An 18,563-nucleotide genomic window follows, 5' to 3' on the forward strand; every position below is an offset into this window, starting at 1 on the left:
CTGGAAAAAGAAAACAAACTAAGAGTTACATTGTAGAGTTGGAAGATGAAAGAGGTGTAAAGGTAAACGATTTTGTTGGGATCTTAGAGACAGTTGAAACCTTTTACAGAAATCTTTACAAAAAGAATGATGTAGATAAAGTGTGTGTTGTAAAATTGTTGGATACAATTAGTGCCAAAGTATCGCAGGCAGATAGAATGATGTGTGATGAAGAGATTTCGATTATGGAAATCAAGGAAGCAATTGTTAGCACGCAAGGTAATAAAAGTCCGGGTTTGGATGGTTTAACAAATGAGTTCTATAAAGTCTTTGTAGATATTTTGGCACCCATTTTAGTGAGGGTGTTTCATTATATGGAAGAGAATAAGGAAATCCCTGAGTCTATGTCAACTGGAATGTTAACGATCTTATTCAAAAATAGGGGCAGTAGATTAAAGTTAGAAAATTATAGGCCTATTAGCCTTCTAAATTCGGATTATAAGATACTGACTAAAGTGTTAGCGAATAGGATGAAAAAGGTGATTGGGAGTATTATTGAATCAACACAAGCCTACGGCATACCTGGAAGAGATATTGCAGATGTAATTTGTACAATTAGGGATGTTGTTAATCAAATGAAAAATGAAGGTGGTATAGTTTTAAGTTTGGACTTTAACAAAGCTTTCGATAGAGTGGAGCACAGCTTTTTATTACAGACTTTGGAGAGGTTTGGGTTTGGGCCAAAGTTTGTATCTTGGATCAACCTGTTGTATAGTGGGGCTAAAAGTTGTGTTAAATGTAACGGAGTGTTAACAGATACTTTCCCTGTGGAGAGGTCAGTAAGGCAGGGCTGTCCTTTGTCAGCTCTGCTGTACAGTGTTTCTACAGAACCGTTAGCTACATTGATAAATAGTAATAAAGAAGTAAGGGGTGTTGGAATCCCAGGTGGTGGTGTCAGTGTTGTACATCAGTACGCTGATGACACTACTTGTACTGTGAAGGATATAGAAAGTATTGGAAGCATTATGGGGATCATAGATATATATGGCAAGGCATCGGGTGCTAAAGTTAATATAGAGAAGACTGAAATAATGTTTGTTGGGGATATCAATGTAAACGGGTGTGAGATTCCATTCAAGAGCGCAAAGGATTTTATTAAAGTGCTGGGAGTAAACATTGGTGTAAAGGAGAAAGAGGCAAAAGATATAACTTGGACTGGGATCCTTAATAAAGTCAAGCTAACGTTGAATTTCTGGAAAAATAGAAAACTAAAGTTACAAGGGAAAGTAATTGTTGCAAATGCTTTGGTATTATCCAAATTTGTGTATGTTTTGGGAGTCCTGGACATGCCGGAGTGGGTCCTAAATGAATTGAATAATGTGGTGTCAAATTTTATTTGGGATGGTAAAGGAGTGAGAATATCTCAGAAAACATTGATTGCTGACTATGTGGATGGAGGTTTAAAACTTGTAGATTTAGATGTCAAAAGAAAAGCTATTAGGATAAAAACAGTAAAGAAATATTTGTATGACAGTGAAGATTATGGCTGGAAACACTTCTTTAGAGTCTACTTAGAGGAGAGTGGTGGTTGTGAGGATAATGGTTTATTGATGGGGCTTAAAAGGGCAATGTTTGAAAAGGTACCAGATTTTTATAAAGAGGTGCTAAATGCATGGGCAGAGTTGTTGCCTAATGTATATTATGAATGTGGACATATTGACCTGATTATGAATCAACCTATATTTCTGAATGAGAAAATCAAGAACAAAGAAAAAGTTTTGTATAATAAAGTATTTATGAGTGCAGGTCTACGGCAAATAAAAGATTATACTTATGAGGTAATTCCAGGGTTTTTACCTGGGGAAGCTATTTTTGACATAATCAATGAATGGGATGAAGAGGTGGGAAGGGGAACAGTGAATAATATGTATGACAAGATAAAGAATAGTATACCAAGAGCATGGGTTGATTTAATAAATAGTGAAGTTGAAAGAGAAGATTTATTTGTATTTCCTAATTTGTTCATTGGTAGCAGTAAGAAGAAAGTACATTTATCTAGTATACCAGTGAAAAGATTGTATAGAATAATGGTAGGAAAAGTGTGTAGAAGGCCGGCTGCTGAGAAATTTTGGAAAGTAGTTTTTCCGGAATTGGATGAAAAAAAGATATGGGGAAATTTAAATGTAAAATATAATAGTAAGGAGTGTGAAAATAATGATTTCAAACTAAGACATAATAGAATATTTACAAAGGTGGTGCTAAAGAAAATTAATTGTGAGATAGAAAGGGAATGCGACGTATGTGGACGTATCCCGGAAACGCTTATGCATTTGTTTATAGAATGTGAGGATTTAAAATATTTTTTTGTAAAGTTAAGGAAATGTTATGTAGAAACTGGGGGGAGATTTCGTGAAAAAGTATGCGTGGGAGGAACTTTTGTTATTTGGAGTGTCTGGTAAATGTGAGGGTGCTAATGTGTGTTTGTTGAATATGGTTTTGAGTTTTGTGAGGTATGCTATTTTTTGTAGGAGGAATTATGTTTCTTTTGACAGAAAGAGGGTTCAGGTGTGGAGTATCTTTATAGCACTGTTCAGTAAACACATAGATATGTTGTTTAATTATGGGATGGAACATTTTGATGAGTCTTTTGTTGAAGGGAGTGGGTTAATTTCACGAGAGGAGAGTGGAGGTATCACTTATAATTTTTGAAAGCACTGTTTTGATATTTTCTTTGTTGATAATTTGATAGGGGGTGAATTGTTCACCTGCCTCTGTTAGTCTAGTGTCTTCTGTATTGTTCTCTGTGGATTGTACTGTAAACAGTAGATTGTACTGTAAATATTGTAAACAAACATTTTTGATAATATAAAAAATAAAAAAAATAAAAAAAATCACGTTCGCTTAACACGCGAAAGGTCCTCGGTTCGAAACCGGGCGGAAACAGAGCTCTTTGACAAGTGCAGTAGGTACTGTACTTTCAACAAAGAATTGTTATTTTCATGAATTCTGTATTTTGGAAATTCGAATACGTGCCATGAATATCTGTAAAATTCGGTTTACTCCTTGCAGCTAAATGTAGCAGCAGTTTCTGTAGTGTAGTGGTTATCACGTTCGCTTTACACGTGAAAGGTCCTCAGTTTGAAACCGGGAGGAAACAGTACTCTTTGACATGTGCAGTAGGTACTGTACTATTAACAGAGAATAGTTATTTTCATAAATGCCTAATTTTGGAAATTTGAACACGTGCGATGAACATCTGTAAAATTCGGTTTACTTCTTGCAGGAAAATCAAGCAGCAGTTTCTGTAGTGTAGTGGTTATCGCGTTCGCTTTACACGCGAAAGGTCCTCGGTTCGAAACCGGGCGGAAACAGTGCTCTTAGACACGTGCAGTAGGTACACTACTTTTAAAAGAGAATAGTTATTTTCATAAATGCCTAAAATTGGAAATTTCAACACGTGCCATGAATATCTGTAAAATTCGGTTTACTCCTTGCAGATAATTGTCGAAGAAGTTTCTGTAGTGTAGTGGTTATCACGTTCGCTTAACACGCGAAAGGTCCTCGGTTTGAACCCGGGGGGAAACAGAGCTCTTTGACACGTGCAGTAGGTACTGTACTTTCAACAAAGAATTGTTATTTTCATCAATTCTGTATTTTGGAAATTCGAATAAGTGCCCTGAATATCTGTAAAATTCGGTTTACTTCTTGCAGGAAAATCAAGCAGCAGTTTCTGTAGTGTAGTGGTTATCGCGTTCGCTTTACACGCGAAAGGTCCTCGGTTCGAAACCGGGCGGAAACAGTGCTCTTTGACACGTGCAGTAAGTACAGTACTTTTAAAAGAGAATAGTTATTTTCATAAATGCCTAAAATTGGAAATTTCAACACGTGCCATGAATATCTGTAAAATTCGGTTTAGTCCTTGCAGATAATTGTTGAAGCAGTTTCTGTAGTATAGCGGTTATCACGTTCGCTTAACACGCGAAAGGTCCTCGGTTCGAAACGGGCGGAAACAGAGCTCTTTGACAAGTGCAGTAGGTACTGTACTTTCAACAAAGAATTGTTATTTTCATGAATTCTGTATTTTGGAAATTCGAATACGTGCCATGAATATCTGTAAAATTTGGTTTACTCCTTGCAGCTAAATGTAGCAGCAGTTTCTGTAGTGTAGTGGTTATCACGTTCGCTTTACACGTGAAAGGTCCTCAGTTTGAAACCGTGAGGAAACAGTACTCTTTGACATATGCAGTAGGTACTGTACTATTAACAGAGAATAGTTATTTTCATAAATGCCTAATTTTGGAAATTTGAACACGTGCCATGAATATCTGTAAAATTCGGTTTACTCCTTGCAGATAATTGTTGAAGCAGTTTCTGTAGTGTAGCGGTTATCACGTTCGCTTAACACGCGAAAGGTCCTCGGTTCGAAACCGGGCGGAAACAGAACTCTGTGACACGTGCAGTAGGTACTGTACTTTCAACAAAGAATTGTTATTTTCATGAATTCTGTATTTTGGAAATTCGAATACGTGCCATGAATATCTGTAAAATTCGGTTTACTCCTCGCAGCTAAATGTAGCAGCAGTTTCTGTAGTGTAGTGGTTATCACGTTTGTTCACACGCGAAAGGTCCCTGGTTCGAAACCAGGCGGAAACAACGCTCATCGACACATTCAAGAAGTACCATAGTGTTAACAAAGAATTTCATTATTCTCTCATTTTGGAAATTCGAATACGTGCCATGAATATTTTTAAAATTCGGTTTACTCCTTGCAGCTAATTGTAGCAGTAGTTTCTGTGGTGTAGTGGTTATCACGTTCGCTTCACACGCGAAAGGTCCCTGGTTCGAAACCGGGCGGAAACAACGCTCATTGACACATTCTGATTTACCGTAGTGGTAACAGAAAATTTCATGAATTTTTTATTTTGGAAATTCGAATACGTGCCATGAATATTTTTAAAATTCGGTTTACTCCTTGCAGAAAAATCAAGCAGCAGTTTCTGTAGTGTAGTGGTTATCACGTTAGCTTTACACGTGAAAGGTCCTCAGTTTGAAACTGGGAGGAAACAGTGCTCTTTGACACGTGCAGTAGGTACTGTACTATTAACAGAGAATAGTTATTTTCATAAATGCCTACTTTTGGAAATTTGAACACGTGCCATGAATATCTGTAAAATTCGGTTTACTCCTTGCAGAAAAATCAAGCAGCAGTTTCTGTAGTGTAGTGGTTATCACGTTCTCTTTACACGTGAAAGGTCCTCAGTTCGAAACTGGGAGGAAACAGTGCTCTTTGACACGTGCAGTAGGTACTGTACTATTAACAGAGAATAGTTATTTTCATAAATGCCTAATTTTGGAAATTTGAACGCGTGCCATGAATATCTGTAAAATTCGGTTTACTCCTTGCAGATAATTGTTGCAGAAGTTTCTGTAGTGTAGTGGTTATCACGTTCGCTTAACACGCGAAAGGTCCTCGGTTCGAAACCGGGCGGAAACAGAGCTCTTTGACACGTGCAGTAGGTACTGTACTTTCAACAAAGAATTGTTATTTTCATGAATTCTGTATTTTGGAAATTCGAATACGTGCCATGAATATCTGTAAAATTCGGTTTACTCCTTGCAGATAATTGTTGAAGCAGTTTCTGTAGTGTAGTGGTTATCACGTTCGCTTAACACGCGAAAGGTCCTCGGTTCGAAACCGGGCGGAAACAGAGCTCTTTGACACGTGCAGTAGGTACTGTACTTTCAACAAAGAATTGTTATTTTCATAAATTCTGTATTTTGGAAATTCGAATACGTGCCCTGAATATCTGTAAAATTCGGTTTACTTCTTGCAGGAAAATCAAGCAGCAGTTTCTGTAGTGTAGTGGTTATCACGTTCGCTTCACACGCCCCTTTTTGGAGTTTCAGGAAGTGGAAGAGAAGCAGGTGTCTGAGTGCTTGAGAGAGAATATCGTTTTTTTTGGAGGTCTAGTTGACTTATGAGTTTGAAAGTTTGTGAGTGACTGTAGTGAAGTTTCTGTGAAACGTTTTTGCTATTGTCCCCCATCAGCGTGAGCTGTTTGGGGATATTGCTTAAAATAACCGGACGGACAACATGGCTTCGACATCAAGAATACAAACGACGACGAGAAAGGACAACAGTGAAATCAGAATGTTAAACGAAGAACTGAAAAAAGAACATATGAGAAGGAACTGACGGTGAACGTGGAAATAAGTGAAGAAGGGAAAATAACAACGATGGAATTGCTGAGAGGAATAAAGGAAGTTTGCGGAACAATTCTGGGATGTCGAATGAAAGACGGGAATAAGTATGAAGTAACAATGTCTCATGTAAATGGAAAAGAAAGACTAATAGACGGGCTAAAGATAAAGAACTGTCAAATCATGGCTAAAGAACTAGGGAACGATGAGCTGGTGGTGTCCTTTTTGAACTTGCCCGCATACATTACGGATGAGGAGATAGAAGAGAAACTAAAAGGCTGGAAGGTGAAGGCGACCACGCCAATCAAGAGGAGGATGTGGCCAGGAACGGACATTGTAGATGGGACAAGATTTTGCAAGGTAAAGTTTACAGACAATGTGCAATCCTTGCCATATTCTACTAAATTTAACACTGTCGAGGGATTTGAATATTTTCGTGTAATCCACGACAATCAAGTGAAGGTATGTAGATTATGTATTCAGCCGGGGCACATACTTAAGGAATGTCCGGAATTCACATGCCACAAATGTAGTGAACAAGGGCATTATGCCAGAGAATGTCGGAACATAGGAAATGTGTGCAAAATGTGTGACAGACCTAAAGTTAGATGTAGCTGTAATAAGGGAGAAAATCACTTACTTTTGCAAACAATGGACCTCACGTCTGAGGAAGAGGGGAGTGTGCCTATGGAGAGGGAGGATGAGAGTGACATGGAGAGTGTGACTCCAGAGACAGTGGCAGATAAGCTTGAAGAGCCTGTAATGTCTCCTGGCAAAGCACGAGACGCCGTTTTAGTCTCTGCTGCTGACAAGGTGGAACAGCAGCACATGATGGGTGAAAGACATACACAGGTAGAGATGGTGCAAGGTGCTTCTCAGGTGCCTGAGCCAGCTTTAAGCCTGTGTAAAAATTACACCAAAGAGTGGGCTGGGTCCACTGAAGTCACGGGCACTGTTAAAGCGCACTTTTCAAAAGGCTTCCCCGCCGCTCCCCCAAAAATCCAAATAAAGAGACGGATGATGAAATAGATAGTGAGGATCTTCAGTTGTTTGTAAAAAATAAGAGGTCATTGTCGAAAACCAGGGAGATGATGGGTTTTGGAAAAAAGAAAAAGTAGGATTTTTAAGGACTTGTTTGGCTCTGATTATACTTCTGCACACATTCATAATGATTACAGTCGCATCCCTAAATGGTAACAGTTTGAGAAACATGAGCAAATTTGAGCAGGTATTAGTGTCTGTTAAGGCAGACATGTTGTGTTTTCAAGAGACCAATTGGACAGACTCCAAAATGCAGGAGATTAAGAGTAAATGGTCAGATTTAATTTTTGTAGTCATGGAGGGGATAAAACATGTGGTGTGGCTATTTTGATAAAAAATGATGTGGTGCAAAATGTAAAAGAAATATATGCTGACAATGATGGCAGACTTATTGTAATTGAATTTGAAGTTCAAAATGTAGTTTTTCGTTTAATTAATGTTTATGCTTCAAACATTGAATCTGAAAGGAGAGAAATGTTTCACAAATTAAAAACACTGTGCTCAGAAAACTGTATACTGATAGGAGATTTTAATGTGAGGTGTAGTAGAATGGATGCCTCTAGTTGTGCTAAATTCAGATATGACTCTTCTAGAAATGCATTATGGAAACTTATGAATGAGGAGAATCTAGTAGATATATGGAGGGCTGAAAATCCAAACAGAAGAGTATTCTCTAGAAGGCAGGTGGTTCTAAAGGAATTAAAACAAAGCAGAATTGATTTATGTCTAGCAAAACAAGAATTGGTGCAGAATGTTAAGAAGGTGGCATATACCTTTACAGCATATAGTGATCATGCAGTAATGTCATTTCAAATGGGTTTTGGTGTGGAGAGGAGAGGGGAGGTGTCTGGTGTTTAAATGCCAGTCTGTTAAAGGAGGAAGGATATAGAAATGAAATTGTTGAATGTATTAATGATGAAATGTCTAATGTACTGTTAAAAGAGAATGTGTGTTTATGGTGGGAGGAAGTGAAAGTAAAAGTAAAAAATAGGAGTATTAGGTACGCAAAAAATCATAACCGTTTAGATAAGCAGAAAGAAATAATGCTTAGGAATAGGATGTTGCATGAACTTGAAAAGGCTGATACGGATCCAGACTATGATGTTGTGAATTATTTGAAAATCCATGCAGAGCTGGGTCGTTATGAAAAAAATAAATGTTTGGGTGCTATTGTTAGGAGCAGGGCACAGTACGCTTTGGAGGGAGAGAAATGTACATCCTTTTTTTGGGTCTGGAAAAAAGAAAACAAACTAAGAGTTACATTGTAGAGTTGGAAGATGAAAGAGGTGTAAAGGTAAACGATTTTGTTGGGATCTTAGAGACAGTTGAAACCTTTTACAGAAATCTTTACAAAAAGAATGATGTAGATAAAGTGTGTGTTGTAAAAGTGTTGGATACAATTAGTGCCAAAGTATCGCAGGCAGATAGAATGATGTGTGATGAAGAGATTTCGATTATGGAAATCAAGGAAGCAATTGTTAGCACGCAAGGTAATAAAAGTCCGGGTTTGGATGGTTTAACAAATGAGTTCTATAAAGTCTTTGTAGATATTTTGGCACCCATTTTAGTGAGGGTGTTTCATTATATGGAAGAGAATAAGGAAATCCCTGAGTCTATGTCAACTGGAATGTTAACGATCTTATTCAAAAATAGGGGCAGTAGATTAAAGTTAGAAAATTATAGGCCTATTAGCCTTCTAAATTCGGATTATAAGATACTGACTAAAGTGTTAGCGAATAGGATGAAAAAGGTGATTGGGAGCATTATTGAATCAACACAAGCCTACGGCATACCTGGAAGAGATATTGCAGATGTCATTTGTACAATTAGGGATGTTGTTAATCAAATGAAAAATGAAGGTGGTATAGTTTTAAGTTTGGACTTTAACAAAGCTTTCGATAGAGTGGAGCACAGCTTTTTATTACAGACTTTGGAGAGGTTTGGGTTTGGGCCAAAGTTTGTATCTTGGATCAACCTGTTGTATAGTGGGGCTAAAAGTTGTGTTAAATGTAACGGAGTGTTAACAGATACTTTCCCTGTGGAGAGGTCAGTAAGGCAGGGCTGTCCTTTGTCAGCTCTGCTGTACAGTGTTTCTACAGAACCGTTAGCTACATTGATAAATAGTAATAAAGAAGTAAGGGGTGTTGGAATCCCAGGTGGTGGTGTCAGTGTTGTACATCAGTACGCTGATGACACTACTTGTACTGTGAAGGATATAGAAAGTATTGGAAGCATTATGGGGATCATAGATATATATGGCAAGGCATCGGGTGCTAAAGTTAATATAGAGAAGACTGAAATAATGTTTGTTGGGGATATCAATGTAAACGGGTGTGAGATTCCATTCAAGAGCGCAAAGGATTTTATTAAAGTGCTGGGAGTAAACATTGGTGTAAAGGAGAAAGAGGCAAAAGATATAACTTGGACTGGGATACTTAATAAAGTCAAGCTAACGTTGAATTTCTGGAAAAATAGAAAACTAAAGTTACAAGGGAAAGTAATTGTTGCAAATGCTTTGGTATTATCCAAATTTGTGTATGTTTTGGGAGTCCTGGACATGCCGGAGTGGGTCCTAAATGAATTGAATAATGTGGTGTCAAATTTTATTTGGGATGGTAAAGGAGTGAGAATATCTCAGAAAACATTGATTGCTGACTATGTGGATGGAGGTTTAAAACTTGTAGATTTAGATGTCAAAAGAAAAGCTATTAGGATAAAAACAGTAAAGAAATATTTGTATGACAGTGAAGATTATGGCTGGAAACACTTCTTTAGAGTCTACTTAGAGGAGAGTGGTGGTTGTGAGGATAATGGTTTATTGATGGGGCTTAAAAGGGCAATGTTTGAAAAGGTACCAGATTTTTATAAAGAGGTGCTAAATGCATGGGCAGAGTTGTTGCCTAATGTATATTATGAATGTGGACATATTGACCTGATTATGAATCAACCTATATTTCTGAATGAGAAAATCAAGAACAAAGAAAAAGTTTTGTATAATAAAGTATTTATGAGTGCAGGTCTACGGCAAATAAAAGATTATACTTATGAGGTAATTCCAGGGTTTTTACCTGGGGAAGCTATTTTTGACATAATCAATGAATGGGATGAAGAGGTGGGAAGGGGAACAGTGAATAATATGTATGACAAGATAAAGAATAGTATACCAAGAGCATGGGTTGATTTAATAAATAGTGAAGTTGAAAGAGAAGATTTATTTGTATTTCCTAATTTGTTCATTGGTAGCAGTAAGAAGAAAGTACATTTATCTAGTATACCAGTGAAAAGATTGTATAGAATAATGGTAGGAAAAGTGTGTAGAAGGCCGGCTGCTGAGAAATTTTGGAAAGTAGTTTTTCCGAATTGGATGAAAAAAAGATATGGGGAAATTTAAATGTAAAATATAATAGTAAGGAGTGTGAAAATAATGATTTCAAACTAAGACATAATAGAATATTTACAAAGGTGGTGCTAAAGAAAATTAATTGTGAGATAGAAAGGGAATGCGACGTATGTGGACGTTTCCCGGAAACTCTTATGCATTTGTTTATAGAATGTGAGGATTTAAAATATTTTTTTGTAAAGTTAAGGAAATGTTATGTAGAAACTGGGGGGGAGATTTTGTGAAAAAGTATGCGTGGGAGGAACTTTTGTTATTTGGAGTGTCTGGTAAATGTGAGGGTGCTAAAATTAATCCATGCTTTTGTTACTTCTAGGCTGGACTACTGCAATGCTCTACTTTCCGGCTACCCGGATAAAGCACTAAATAAACTTCAGTTAGTGCTAAATACGGCTGCTAGAATCCTGACTAGAACCAAAAAATTTGATCATATTACTCCAGTGCTAGCCTCCCTACACTGGCTTCCTGTTAAGGCAAGGGCTGATTTCAAGGTTTTACTGCTAACCTACAAAGCATTACATGGGCTTGCTCCTACCTATCTTTCCGATTTGGTCCTGCCGTACATACCTACACGTACGCTACGGTCACAAGACGCAGGCCTCCTAATTGTCCCTAGAATTTCTAAGCAAACGGCTGGAGGTAGGGCTTTCTCCTATAGAGCTCCATTTTTATGGAATGGTCTGCCTACCAATGTGAGAGACGCAGACTCAGTCTCAACCTTTAAGTCTTTACTGAAGACTTATCTCTTCAGTAGGTCCTATGATTAAGTATAGTCTGGCCCAGGAGTGTGAAGGTGAACGGAAAGGCTGGAGCAACGAACCGCCCTTGCTGTCTCTGCCTTGCCGGTTCCCCTCTTTCCACTGGGATTCTCTGCCTCTAACCCTTTTACAGAGGCTGAGTCACTGGCCTACTGGTGTTCTTCCATGCCGTCCATGGGAGGGGTGCGTCACTTGAGTGGGTTGAGTCACTGACGTGGTCTTCCTGTCTGGGTTGGCGCCCCCCCCTTGGGTTGTGCCATGGCGGAGATCGTTGTGGGCTATACTCGGCCTTGTCTTAGGACGGTAAGTTGGTGGTTGGAGACATCCCTCTAGTGGTGTGGGGGCTGTGCTTTGGCAAAGTGGGTGGGGTTATATCCTGCCTGTTTGGCCCTGTCCGGGGTATCATCGGATGGGGCCACAGTGTCTTCTGATCCCTCCTGTCTCAGCCTCCAGTATTTATGCTGCAGTAGTTTATGTGTCGGGGGCTAGGGTCAGTCTGTTACATCTGGAGTATTTCTCTTGTCTTATCCGGTGTCCTGTGTGTATTTAAATATGCTCTCTCTAATTCTCTCTTTCTCTCTTTCTGTCTTTCTCTCGGAGGACCTGAGCCCTAGGACCATGCCTCAGGACTACCTGGTATGATGACTCCTTGCTGTCCCCAGTCCACCTGGCCGTGCTGCTGCTCCAGTTTCAACTGTTCTGCCTGCGGCTATGGAACCCTGACCTGTTCACCGGACGTGCTTGTTGCACCCTCGACAACTACTATGATTATTATTATTTGACCATGCTGGTCATTTATGAACATTTTAACATTTTAACATTTTGACCATGTTCTGTTTTAATATCCACCCTGCACAGCCAGAAGAGGACTGGCCACCCCTCATAGCCTGGTTCCTCTCTAGGTTTCTTCCTAGGTTTTTGGCCTTTCTAGGGAGTTTTTCCTAGGGAGTTTTTCCTAGCCACCGTGCTTCTTTCACATGCTTTGCTTGCTGTTTGGGGTTTTAGGCTGGGTTTCTGTACAGCACTTTGAGAATATCAGCTGATGTACGAAGGGCTATATAAAAATAAATTTGATTTGATTTGATAATGTGTGTTTGTTGAATATGGTTTTGAGTTTTGTGAGGTATGCTATTTTTTGTAGGAGGAATTATGTTTCTTTTGACAGAAAGAGGGTTCAGGTGTGGAGTATCTTTATAGCACTGTTCAGTAAACACATAGATATGTTGTTTAATTATGGGATGGAACATTTTGATGAGTCTTTTGTTGAAGGGAGTGGGTTAATTTCACGAGAGGAGAGTGGAGGTATCACTTATAATTTTTGAAAGCACTGTTTTGATATTTTCTTTGTTGATAATTTGATAGGGGGTGAATTGTTCACCTGCCTCTGTTAGTCTAGTGTCTTCTGTATTGTTCTCTGTGGATTGTACTGTAAACAGTAGATTGTACTGTAAATATTGTAAACAAACATTTTTGATAATAAAAAAAATAAAAAAAATAAAAAATAAAAATAAATCACGTTTGCTTCACACGCGAAAGGTCCCTGGTTCGAAACCGGGCGGAAACAAAACTCATTGACACATTCTGAAGTACCATAGTGGTAACAGAAAATTTCATGAATTCTTTATTTTGGAAATTCGAATACGTGCCATGAATATTTTTAAAATTCGGTTTACTTCTTGCAGGAAAATCAAGCAGAAGTTTCTGTAGTGTAGTGGTTATCATGTTCGCTTTACACGCGAAAGGTCCCTGGTTCGAAGGCGGAAACAGCGCTCTTTGACACCTGCAGTAGGTACAGTACTTTTAAAAGAGAATAGTTATTTTCATAAATGCCTAAATTTGGAAATTTCAACACGTGCCATGAATATCTGAATAATTCGGTTTACTCCTTGCAGCTAAATGTAGCAGCAGTTTCTGTAGTGTAGTGGTTATCACGTTAGCTTTACACGTGAAAGGTCCTCAGTTTGAAACCAGGAGGAAACACTGCTCTTTGACATGTGCAGTAGGTACTGTACTATGTAACAGAGAATAGTTATTTTCATGAATGCCTACTTTTGGAAATTTGAACACGTGCCATGAATATCTGTAAAATTCGGTTTACTTCTTGCAGGAAAATCAAGCAGCAGTTTCTGTAGTGTAGTGGTTATCGCGTTCGCTTTACACGCGAAAGGTCCTCGGTTCGAAACCGGGCGGAAACAGTGCTCTTTGACAAGTGCAGTAGGTACTCTACTATTAACAGAGAATAGTTTTTTCATAAATGCCTAATTTTGGAAATTTGAACACGTGCCATGAATATCTGTAAAATTCGGTTTACTCCTTGCAGATAATTGTTGCAGAAGTTTCTGTAGTGTAGTGGTTATCAGGTTCGCTTAACACGCGAAAGGTCCTCGGTTCGAAACCGGGCGGAAACAGAGCTCTTTGACACGTGCAGTAGGTACTGTACTTTCAACAAAGAATTGTTATTTTCATGAATTCTGTATTTTGGAAATTCGAATACGTGCCATGAATATCTGTAAAATTCGGTTTACTCCTCGCAGGTAAATGTAGCAGCAGTTTCTGTAGTGTAGTGGTTATCACGTTTGCTTCACACGCGAAAGGTCCCTGGTTCGAAACCAGGCGGAAACAACGCTCATCGACACATTGAGAATTACCATAGTGTTAACAGAAGAATTTCATGAATCCTTTATTTTGGAAATTCGAATACGTGCCCTGAATATCTGTAAAATTCGGTTTACTTCTTGCAGGAAAATCAAGCAGCAGTTTCTGTAGTGTAGCGGTTATCACGTTCGCTTAACACGCGAAAGGTCCTCGGTTCGAAACCGGGCGGAAACAGTGCTCTTTGACAACTGCAGTAGGTACAGTACTTTTAACAGAGAATAGTTATTTTCATGAATCCTGATTTTGGAACTTTCAACACGTGCCATGAATATCTGTAAAATTCGGTTTACTCCTTGCAGCTAAATGTAGCAGCAGTGTCTGTAGTGTAGTGGTTATCACGTTCGCTTTACACGTGAAAGGTCCTCAGTTTAAAACGGGAGGAAACAGTGCTCTTTGACATGTGCAGTAGGTACTGTACTATTAACAGAGAATAGTTATTTTCATAAATGCGTAATTTTGGAAATTTGAACACTTGCCATGAATATCTGTAAAATTCGGTTTACTCCTTGCAGATAATTGTTGAAGCAGTTTCTGTAGTGTAGCGGTTATCACGTTCGCTTAACACGCGAAAGGTCCTCGGTTCGAAACCGGGCGGAAACAGAGGTCTTTGACACGTGCAGTAGGTACTGTACTTTCAACAAAGAATTGTTATGTTCATGAATTCTGTATTTTGGAAATTCGAATACGTGCCATGAATATCTGTAAAATTCGGTTTACTCCTCGCAGCTAATTGTAGCAGCAGTTTCTGTGGTCTAGTGGTTATCACGTTCGCTTCACACGCGAAAGGTCCCCGGTTCGAAACCGGGCGGAAACAGCGCTCGTTGACACATGCTGAAGTACCATAGTGGTAACAGAAAATTTCATGAATGCTTTATTTTGGAAATTCGAATACGTGCCATGAATATTTTTAAAATTCGGTTTACTCCTTGCAGAAAAATCAAGCAGCAGTTTCTGTAGTGTAGTGGTTATCACGTTCTCTTTACACGTGAAAGGTCCTCAGTTCGAAACCGGGAGGAAACAGTGCTCTTTGACACGTGCAGTAGGTACTGTACTATTAACAGAGAATAGTTATTTTCATAAATGCCTAATTTTGGAAATTTGAACGCGTGCCATGAATATCTGTAAAATTCGGTTTACTCCTTGCAGATAATTGTTGCAGAAGTTTCTGTAGTGTAGTGGTTATCACGTTCGCTTAACACGCGAAAGGTCCTCGGTTCGAAACCGGGTGGAAACAGAGCTCTTTGACACGTGCAGTAGGTACTGTACTTTCAACAAAGAATTGTTATTTTCATGAATTCTGTATTTTGGAAATTCGAATACGTGCCATGAATATCTGTAAAATTCGGTTTACTCCTCGCAGCTAAATGTAGCAGCAGTTTCTGTAGTGTAGTGGTTATCACGTTTGCTTCACACGCGAAAGGTCCCTGGTTCGAAACCGGGCGGAAACAACACTCATTGACACATTGTGATTTACCGTAGTGGTAACAGAAAATTTCATGAATTCTTTATTTTGGAAATTCGAATACGTGCCCTGAATATCTGTAAAATTCGGTTTACTTCTTGCAGGAAAATCAAGCAGCAGTTTCTGTAGTGTAGCGGTTATCAAGTTCGCTTAACACGCGAAAGGTCCTCGGTTCGAAACCGTTTGGAAACAGAGCTCTTTGACAACTGCAGTAGGTACAGTACTTTTAAAAGAGAATAGTTATTTTCATGAATTCCTAAATTTGGAAATTTCAATACGTGCCATGAATATCTGTAAAATTCGGTTTACTCCTTGCAGCTAAATGTAGCAGCAGTGTCTGTAGTGTAGTGGTTATCACGTTAGCTTTACACGTGAAAGGTCCTCAGTTTGAAACCGGGAGGAAACAGTGCTCTTTGACATGTGCAGTAGGTACTGTACTATTAACAGAGAATAGTTATTTTCATAAATGCGCTATTTTGGAAATTTGAATACGTGCCATGAATATCTGTAAAATTCGGTTTACTTCTTGCAGGAAAGTTGCAAGCAGAAGTTTCTGTAGTGTAGTGGTTATCACGTTCGCTTAACACGCGAAAGGTCCTCGGTTCGAAACCGGGGGAAACAGAGCTCTTTGACACGTGCAGTAGGTCCTGTACTTTCATCAAAAATAGTTATGTTCATAAATTCTGTATTTTGGAAATTCGAATACGTGCCATGAATATCTGTAAAATTCGGTTTACTCCTTGCAGATAAGTGTTGCAGCAGTTCCTGTAGTGTAGTGGTTATCACGTTCGCTTCACACGCGAAAGGTCCCTGGTTCGAAACCGGGCGGAAACAGACTCGTTGACACATTGATGATGTACCGTAGTGGTATACAGAAAATTATTTCATGAATGCTTTATTTTGGAAATTCGAATACGTGCCATGAATATCTGTAAAATTCGGTTTACTTCTTGCAGGTAATTCTAGCAGAAGTTTCTGTAGTGTAGTGGTTATCACGTTCGCTTTACACGCGAAAGGTCCTCGGTTTTAAACCAGGCGGAAACAGTGCTCGTTGACACGTGCAGTAGGTACTGTAGTTTTAACAGAGAATAGTTATTTTCATAAATGCCTAATTTTGGAAATTTGAACACGTGCCATGAATATCAGTAAAATTCAGTTTACTCCTTGCAGATAAGTGTTGAAGTAGTTTCTGTAGTGTAGTGGTTATCACGTTCGCTTCACTAGTGAAAGGTCCCTGGTTCGAAACCAGGCGGAAACAATGCTCATTGACACATTCAAGAAGTACCATAGTGGTAACAGAGAATGTCATTATTCACTTATTTTGGAAATTCCAATACGTGCCATGATTATCTGTAAAATTCTGTTTACTCCTTGCAGATAAGTGTTGCAGCAGTTTCTGTAGTGTAGTGGTTATCACGTTTGCTTTATACATGAAAGGTCCTCGGTTCGAAACCGGGCTGCAACACTTAACTGCAAGGACTAAACCGAATTTTACAGATATTCATGGCACGTGTTCAAATTTCCAAAATTAGGCATTTATGAAAATAACTATTCTCTGTTAAAAGTACAGTACCTACTGCACGTGTCAAAGAGCACTGTTTCCGCCCGGTTTCGAACTGAGGACCTTTCACGTGTAAAGCGAACGTGATAACCTCTACACTACAGAAACTGCTGCTTGATTTTTCTGCAGGGAGTAAACCGAATTTTACAGATATTCATGGCATGTATTTGAATTTCCAAAATAAGGCATTAAAACCTGTTGAGGGTAGGGGGCAGTATTTGCACGGCCGGATAAAAAACGTACCCGATTTAATCTGGTTATTACTACTGCCCAGAAACTAGAATATGCTTTGGATAGAAAACACCCTAAAGTTTCTAAAACTTTTTGAATGGTGTCTGTGAGTATAACAGAAGTCATATGGCAGGCAAAAACCTGAGAAGATTCCTTACAGGAAGTGCCCTCTGTGACCATTCCTTGGGCTTCTTGACTCTTTTTATTGAAAACTTAGGATCTTTGCTGTAACGTGACACTTCCTACGGCTCCCATAGGCTCTCAGAAACCGGGAAAAAGCTGAATGATGTAATTCCAGCCCCTGGCTGAACAATGAGACTGAGGTGCGTGCACGAGGCGACCCCATGTTTTTATTTTCTCTCTCTTTGTACCAAAACAGGGTTTCCCGGTCGGAATATTATCGCTTTTTTTACGAGAAAAATGGCATAAAAATTGATTTTAAACAGCGCTTCACATGCTTCGAAGTACGGTAATGGAATATTTAGAATTTTTTTGTCATGAAACGCGTCGGGCGCGTCACCCTTCTTTACCCTTTCGGATAGTGTCTTGAACGCACGAACAAAACGGCGCTATTTGGATATAACTATGGATTATTTTGAACCAAACCAACATTTGTTATTGAAGTAGAAGTCCTGGGAGTGCATTCTGACGAAGAACAGCAAAGGTAATACAATTTTTCTTATAGTAAATCTGACTTTGGTGAGGGCTAAACTTGGTGGGTGTCTAAATAGCTAGCCCTGTGATGTCGGGCTATCTACTTAGAATATTGCAAAATGTGCTTTCACCGAAAAGCTATTTTAAAATCGGACATAGCGAGTGCATAAAGGAGTTCTGTATCTATAATTCTTAAAATAATTGTTATGTTTTTTGTAAACGTTTATCGTGAGTAATTTAGTAAATTCACCGGAAGTTTGCGTGGGGTATGCTAGTTCTGAACGTCACATGCTAATGTAAAAAGCTGGTTTTTGATATAAATATGAACTTGATTGAACAAAACATGCATGTATTGTATAACATAATGTCCTAAGATTGTCTTCTGATGAAGATCATCAAAGGTTAGTGCTGCATTTAGCTGTGGTTTGGGTTTATGTGACATTATATGCTAGCTTGAAAAATGTGTGTCTGATTATTTCTGGCTGGGTACTCTGCTGACATAATCTAATGTTTTGCTTTCGTTGTAAAGCCTTTTTGAAATCGGACAGTGTGGTTAGATGAACAAGAGTCTTGTCTTTATAATGGTGTAAAATAGTCATATGTTTGAGAAATTGAAGTAATAGC

At 38.8% G+C, this 18,563-nt stretch overlaps 18 non-coding genes across 18 annotated transcripts; all 18 read left to right on the forward strand.

Annotated features, from left to right (window-relative positions):
- Positions 1–3,277: 3,277 nt before the first annotated feature.
- trnav-uac (transfer RNA valine (anticodon UAC)) lies at positions 3,278–3,350 on the forward strand. The gene has a single exon. It is a non-coding gene; the product is annotated as a tRNA-Val (tRNA).
- Positions 3,351–3,491: 141 nt separating this feature from the next.
- On the forward strand, positions 3,492–3,564 carry trnav-aac (transfer RNA valine (anticodon AAC)). The gene has a single exon. It is a non-coding gene; the product is annotated as a tRNA-Val (tRNA).
- Positions 3,565–3,705: 141 nt separating this feature from the next.
- trnav-uac (transfer RNA valine (anticodon UAC)) lies at positions 3,706–3,778 on the forward strand. Its single transcript has one exon. It is a non-coding gene; the product is annotated as a tRNA-Val (tRNA).
- Positions 3,779–4,346: 568 nt separating this feature from the next.
- trnav-aac (transfer RNA valine (anticodon AAC)) lies at positions 4,347–4,419 on the forward strand. The gene has a single exon. It is a non-coding gene; the product is annotated as a tRNA-Val (tRNA).
- A 347-nt stretch (positions 4,420–4,766) lies between these two features.
- On the forward strand, positions 4,767–4,839 carry trnav-cac (transfer RNA valine (anticodon CAC)). The gene has a single exon. It is a non-coding gene; the product is annotated as a tRNA-Val (tRNA).
- A 561-nt stretch (positions 4,840–5,400) lies between these two features.
- trnav-aac (transfer RNA valine (anticodon AAC)) lies at positions 5,401–5,473 on the forward strand. Its single transcript has one exon. It is a non-coding gene; the product is annotated as a tRNA-Val (tRNA).
- A 141-nt stretch (positions 5,474–5,614) lies between these two features.
- On the forward strand, positions 5,615–5,687 carry trnav-aac (transfer RNA valine (anticodon AAC)). Its single transcript has one exon. It is a non-coding gene; the product is annotated as a tRNA-Val (tRNA).
- A 7,811-nt stretch (positions 5,688–13,498) lies between these two features.
- Positions 13,499–13,571, forward strand: trnav-uac (transfer RNA valine (anticodon UAC)). The gene has a single exon. It is a non-coding gene; the product is annotated as a tRNA-Val (tRNA).
- Positions 13,572–13,711: 140 nt separating this feature from the next.
- trnav-aac (transfer RNA valine (anticodon AAC)) lies at positions 13,712–13,784 on the forward strand. The gene has a single exon. It is a non-coding gene; the product is annotated as a tRNA-Val (tRNA).
- A 141-nt stretch (positions 13,785–13,925) lies between these two features.
- Positions 13,926–13,998, forward strand: trnav-cac (transfer RNA valine (anticodon CAC)). The gene has a single exon. It is a non-coding gene; the product is annotated as a tRNA-Val (tRNA).
- Positions 13,999–14,132: 134 nt separating this feature from the next.
- Positions 14,133–14,205, forward strand: trnav-aac (transfer RNA valine (anticodon AAC)). Its single transcript has one exon. It is a non-coding gene; the product is annotated as a tRNA-Val (tRNA).
- A 353-nt stretch (positions 14,206–14,558) lies between these two features.
- On the forward strand, positions 14,559–14,631 carry trnav-aac (transfer RNA valine (anticodon AAC)). Its single transcript has one exon. It is a non-coding gene; the product is annotated as a tRNA-Val (tRNA).
- A 141-nt stretch (positions 14,632–14,772) lies between these two features.
- On the forward strand, positions 14,773–14,845 carry trnav-cac (transfer RNA valine (anticodon CAC)). The gene has a single exon. It is a non-coding gene; the product is annotated as a tRNA-Val (tRNA).
- A 347-nt stretch (positions 14,846–15,192) lies between these two features.
- On the forward strand, positions 15,193–15,265 carry trnav-aac (transfer RNA valine (anticodon AAC)). The gene has a single exon. It is a non-coding gene; the product is annotated as a tRNA-Val (tRNA).
- A 141-nt stretch (positions 15,266–15,406) lies between these two features.
- trnav-cac (transfer RNA valine (anticodon CAC)) lies at positions 15,407–15,479 on the forward strand. The gene has a single exon. It is a non-coding gene; the product is annotated as a tRNA-Val (tRNA).
- A 563-nt stretch (positions 15,480–16,042) lies between these two features.
- trnav-aac (transfer RNA valine (anticodon AAC)) lies at positions 16,043–16,114 on the forward strand. Its single transcript has one exon. It is a non-coding gene; the product is annotated as a tRNA-Val (tRNA).
- A 140-nt stretch (positions 16,115–16,254) lies between these two features.
- trnav-cac (transfer RNA valine (anticodon CAC)) lies at positions 16,255–16,327 on the forward strand. Its single transcript has one exon. It is a non-coding gene; the product is annotated as a tRNA-Val (tRNA).
- Positions 16,328–16,678: 351 nt separating this feature from the next.
- trnav-cac (transfer RNA valine (anticodon CAC)) lies at positions 16,679–16,751 on the forward strand. The gene has a single exon. It is a non-coding gene; the product is annotated as a tRNA-Val (tRNA).
- The last annotated feature ends 1,812 nt before the right edge of the window (positions 16,752–18,563 follow it).

The sequence above is a fragment of the Salmo salar genome, unplaced genomic scaffold, assembly GCF_905237065.1.
Source record: "Salmo salar unplaced genomic scaffold, Ssal_v3.1, whole genome shotgun sequence".
NCBI lineage: Eukaryota > Metazoa > Chordata > Actinopteri > Salmoniformes > Salmonidae > Salmo > Salmo salar.